At 39.2% G+C, this 5,855-nt stretch overlaps 1 pseudogene; it reads left to right on the top strand.

Annotated features, from left to right (window-relative positions):
• The first annotated feature begins 1,285 nt into the window (after nucleotides 1-1,285).
• Nucleotides 1,286-3,057, top strand: LOC103749337 (annotated as a pseudogene).
• The last annotated feature ends 2,798 nt before the right edge of the window (nucleotides 3,058-5,855 follow it).

The following is a 5,855-nucleotide window of genomic DNA, read 5'->3' as shown; positions in this document are numbered from 1 at the left end:
TGTATATGATATACACAAAAATTCAATAAAAATACACAAAAATAAAATGTCAAAAAACAAATACAATAAAAAACCATAGCAAATAATAAGCCAATAATTTCCAAACATTACTAACTATACCCAATGAAGCACAGTATGGTGCAATAAAATCCAAAGAAGACAGAGATCTGACCTAAATTAACAAAAGTAGTCAGCACTAGAGCAGAAAGCAACAGTACCATCCCCTCTGTTTTTCCTCCCCACTTACTACAGTCATTCAGATGACCACTATGCCAAAGTAACATTTTCTAAATATAAAGCAAATTGGGCTGGAGAAATGGCTTGGTGGTTAAGAGCACTGGCTGCTCTTGCAGAGGACCTGAGTTTGGTTCCCAGCACCCACATGGTGGCTAACAACCATCTATAACTCCAGTCCAGGGGATCTGAGGCCCTCTTCTGACCTCTGAGGGCACTGCATGACCCTGGTGCACTTACATACATGAAGGCAATAGACTCATACACATAAAATAAAATAAATATGTAAAGCAAACCATGTCACCTTCCTTGATAATCCCTTTCAATAGACATGTATACCTTTCACTCTCAATTTTAGTGGTTGTCACCTTTATCTGGCTCCAGGGTCTAACCGTGTAGTGCTCCTTCCTTCTGCCTCTACTGTTCTTCTACAGTGTTTTTGCTTTATAGTGTCTGTTTTGGCTGCTATAACAAAAGTACTATAGATTCAACCAGTTCTGAAACTCTGAAATATATGTGCCCCATTTGGGAAATCTGGGAAAGCAAGTGAGAGCTTGCCTCTTGATCATAGATGGACCTCTTCTTTCAATACCCTCCCATGGCAAATGGAGCACAGTGGTTCTCTGGGATATCTTTTTAAAAGGGTATTAATTTCACTTACATGATCTCTTTACTCACAATATGATCAGTTCTTAATGGCTCCATCTCTTAAAAATCACTGTCTTGAAGGCTGGGATTTCAACAGATGGATTATGGAAGGACCCAGATACTTAGTCCACAGCACTGACTAAATTCTGGTCACATTTCAGGTCTCATAAAACCCCACTTCTCAAGAGTGACCTTCTCTGGATTCCCAATCTTCTCCAGCAGCCTCTGTTTAATGTTCTCTTCTGGCAGCCTATTGTTACATAATGATACTTAACACAATTTAAAATTCTATCATTATTTTTTTTAGAGTCTATCCCCCTCAGGATATTGTTAACATATCAGTGTAGGAAGCTGGTCTGTTTCATTCAGTACTGTTTATCCAGCATCTGGCTCAGTGCCTGGCATGGAGTTCAGGTAACATTTTCTGAGTCAGCTACCAAGAGCGATCAGCTTCCTTTTTTTCTCTCGGAAAATTCCCTTCATTTAGAAGAGCGTTGCCCAGTATGGCTCATCAATGAAAACCACAGAAATAATTTAAAATATTGATATGTCACAACCTACAAAGAGATAGATGAAATTTTAATAATATATTTTATTTAACAATGTATAAAATATGGCTTCTTGAGAATAAAATTTATGTGATGATTATTTCGTGAATTAATTGTATTTTCATTTTTATGTAAGATCCCAGAAATTCTTTGCGCATTTTATCCTTGCACCTAAGGCAGTAAAGGATTCATTTTAAGTGCTCAAATTTTATACACCTAGTGTCTGCCACACTAGAGCTATGCCTGCAGTTTCTAGAATTAAGTGTGTCTCACATCTGCCTGGAGGCTGTCATCAGAAAGTTTCCTCCCTGATGACATGTTCTTCATAATGATGCTCCCAGGAGCCAACAATTGATACCTGCTAGTCACTGAGTAGAAATTGAGAATATTGGTTCACAATAAAGTATGGCTTCCTGGATTTCTTTGTGTTGTCCCTGTCTCCCAACTCCTCATGATTATGAAGGACATGTGGGGTACCGGGCTTCTTATAGCAGAGCCGGAGCTCCCAGCCTGGGCAGGCTGCCTTGTGGCACAGTTTAGAGGAGCTTCTTCAAGTTGTGGCATCAGCTGACGTTTCAGATGCTTGATTTTGTGCAGGATCAGTGCTTTGCCCAAGGAAATGGTCTTATTAAGTTTTATGAAAACGTCATCAGTGTATTTGAACAGAATAAATATTTTGTCCCTGGTAGAAATTATTCTTCAAGTGGTTAGATAGATGACCGATCCTAATCCGGGTCTTAGTTTTCTGGAAAAGACTCGTGAGAAAGTAAAAAGTAATAACGTGGCAGTGATCCTGTGAATGACAGCAATCGGTGCTCTAAAACATCAGGGACCTACAGGATCCTAAGGAAACAACTGAAGATGTTGAAGAGATCCTCAACAATTTCCCTGATGTGACATCACTTCTCAGTCGTTTCTGTGATCTTTCCAGTAAATATTATCAAACAATTGGAAACCATGCATCCTACTACAAAGATGCTCTACGGTTTCTGGGCTGTGTCGACATCAAGGATCTGCCAGTGTTAGAACAGCGGGAGATAGCTTTCATATTGGGACTTGCAGGACTTCTCCCCGAGGGAGTTTTTTACTTTGGAGAACTTCTCATGCACCCTGTGCTGGAGTCACTGAGGAGCACTGACCAACAGTGGCTGATTGACACTCTCTATGCCTTCAGTAATGGTGACGGGTTCCAGACTGAAGTCTGTCTGGGGCCAGCAGCCTGACTTATCAGCCAATGAAGTGCAGCTTTTGAGGAAGATCCAGATGCTGTGTCTTATGAAGATGACTTTCACACAGCCTGCCAAACACAGACAGCTCCCTTTAGAAGGAACTGTCAAAAGTGCTAATACCACTGTGAATAAGGTGGAGTTGCTGGTGATGCAGGCACTCTCAGTGGGGCTAGTGAAAGGCAGTATAGATGAGGTGGACAAGCAGGTTCATATAACCTGGGTGCAGCCCGGAGGTCTGGATTTGCAGATCAAGGAGTTGAAGAACCATCTGGAACTGGTACACCAAAGTGAAGAACACGGAGATGCTGGTGCAGTACCAGGAGCAAGACATCCTTACACAGTGCCCCAGCATCCTATGGCCCCTGCCTCATCCAGCAAGGCATTTCTGTGGTCCCTAAAACTGTCGGCAGAGAAAACCTGTATTACATTGGGATGGGGGTTGGGATCCTGCTGAGTAGGAATACTTCTTAATGTAAAAGCACAGGATGGTCAGTAATGGTTACTTGGAAAAGACTCCTGTGTTGGGTGTCTTATTGCCTACAAAGAGGGTTGGTGGGTCCTCCAGGCCTGGGTGATGAAGGAGGGCTAGAATGGAAATGGGGATGGAATGATTTCCACCCATATTCACCTGAGTGGACCATTTTCTATTTGGTTTGAGAATGCTCCTATAATAAATTACTTTGCTTTCTCCTATAAATTAAAAAAATCTATATATGGCTTCCTTTTCCTGGGCATCAGAAAAGGGAGTGCATTAACAGGGCACCCTTCTACGTCTCTGAAAGTCTTTGTAAATCTGTACGCCCATAGTACTACAGAAGAGAAAGAATACCAAGAGTTTATTTATTTAATTTGGGTTTGAGTGGATAAAGCAAATTACTCTCAAATAAGCATCAATTTGATATTCCCTAACTACAGCTGTCTTCCATTCTCATCTCATCTTTGGCAATTTAAGAGAAAAGTCAAACAAAATAGAAATCTCTTTAACAAGATCCTCCGAAAAGCCAGGTTTCAGTCCCACCCTCCTGTTACTGGATCCACATTCATCGCTGGATAAGTCTGTATCTCAAATATATCAGGTATATCTCTCCCCTACTTTAGAAACTATACCTTATACCCATATTTAAAACACAAATTCTTAACAGAAGAAATTATATCCATGAAGGTATGTTTTGGAATATTGGAAATATTCCTGTTTTTTCACTTAGCTAAGATTTTAGGGGCAGATCTTGGAATTCTAGGTTTCCTTAAATTTATGAGTAGCAGATTTAATGACCATGTAGACACATAGATGAACAATATATAAATAGTAGAAGACTGATATTTTTAATTATAAACAGAAATCTTACCTCTATAACTGTGGTTGAATATGTTTATAATCAAGTATGAATGACAATGAGTAAACTACCATTTTGTAAGCTGCTATGCTTATATTTTTGCATCAAAAGGAAGAAAAAGAACATAAGTCATTCAATAAAAGAGATCTGGAGTGGGCAGAGAGTGGTGGCTTCTGAGCTAATTAACTTTTGTACCATACACACAAGCATGTGAATGTATACACACACAATTTATGAATTAATCGTATTACTCTCAAGATTTCCACCTAATATTATCTGACTCTGGGAGGACACAGACCTTATTTCTCTGTTCTGTTCTGATCTGAAACAATAATAAATAACTATTAAATGAATTTAGTTCATCACATTTTTTCTATGGATAGCAATAGATAAGACTTGGTCTCTGTGTTTGTGGTTGTATGTGTGTATGTGTATATGTTTGTAGGTGTATGTATGTTTGTGTGTATTGATGTATGTGTATATGTCTGTGTCTCTAAGTGTGTGTGTCTGTGTGTGTGTGGTGTGTGTGTGTCTGAAACTTTAAGCACCTTATCAGAATAAGAAAGCATTTTTAAGCACTATCACACCTTGGGGGAACATCAAGTTCACATAATTTAGTGATGACCACAAGTAAGGTAGGGAAGAAAGCAAGACCAAAAAGGAAATGAAACATCTTGCAGTTATTTCTCTGATTTTATCCATTTAACTGGAGGCAGGAACAACCTACATTCTGAATTTCTTCGTAGCCCATTCTGCCCCAGATCACAGTGTCCTTATTAAGTTCCCTGGCACATACCTAATGACTAATGCTGCGAATGGGATCCTCCATTGACTTTTGGCATGCAGGTGCAGTATGGCTGCAAAGCCAAGCTCACTTGTGTGTTTCAAGCTTCTGTGGCAAATTATGTTGCTGAGTGGCAGGGACTGGAACCTTAAATGAAGAACATAAACACTTTGGGGATTGTGTCACTGAAGAGCTTCTGGCCATGTGGCTCACCCAGGACCCCAGAGCTCATGTGTGAGAACAACAGAAGCAAGCATTTTCAAGGGGCATTATTATTTCAGTGTTTCCTGCTGTGTATATAATGAAAGAATTTGCTGTACACTGCCTTTAAAATTCACTAAATTTATTAGAGAAAATGGTGAGAAACCTTAGTTATGAAAACTGCTGTTTATATAGTTTTACTTTCTAAATTAGGATTAAGTAGCAATAAAAACTTAATAGATGGATAAGCCTAAAGAGAGACCTGGAATATTGGAAGGTTTGAAGTTACATTAGAACAGAGGGGTTCAGTGGTTAAGAACACTGGGTGTTTTGGCAGATGGTCCATCTTGGGATGTATATTAGGCTGTCCTAGAAGTGACAGAGATCTGCCTGCCTCTGTCTCTAGTGTTGGGATTAAAGCTATGCATCACCATACCTGCCTTTCAAAAAAAATTTAAGCAAAGGGATATGCATAGTTTATGAATAAATCTAATCTATGATCTTTTTTTCACAATACACACACCACACACATACACACACACACACACACACACACTAATTGAAATAAGCAAACAAAAACCATGGACTCTGAAATGGTCAAAAACTGTGACCAAGATACTCAATACCTGAAGGAGAAAGTTACTGGGATTAGAACTCAGATCTACTGCTATAATCCCAGTTCAACATCGACCTTGTTAGAAAATACATGCACACCAAAGGCAAAAATGGAAATTCTGAAGGAATATAAAACAATAAAATTGTAAAGTTTGAGATTAAAGCATGTGCTTCCAAATTATTCCACACATGCATATATTCACCTGGGCATACAAAGTAGTTCAGTTAAACTCCCTAGCATTAAGGTTTTACAAACTAACTT

The sequence above is a fragment of the Nannospalax galili genome, unplaced genomic scaffold, assembly GCF_000622305.1.
Source record: "Nannospalax galili isolate Female #2095 unplaced genomic scaffold, S.galili_v1.0 scaffold546, whole genome shotgun sequence".
NCBI lineage: Eukaryota > Metazoa > Chordata > Mammalia > Rodentia > Spalacidae > Nannospalax > Nannospalax galili.
Note: the sequence above shows the minus strand (reverse complement) of the source record. Positions and strands in the feature narration are given on the sequence as shown.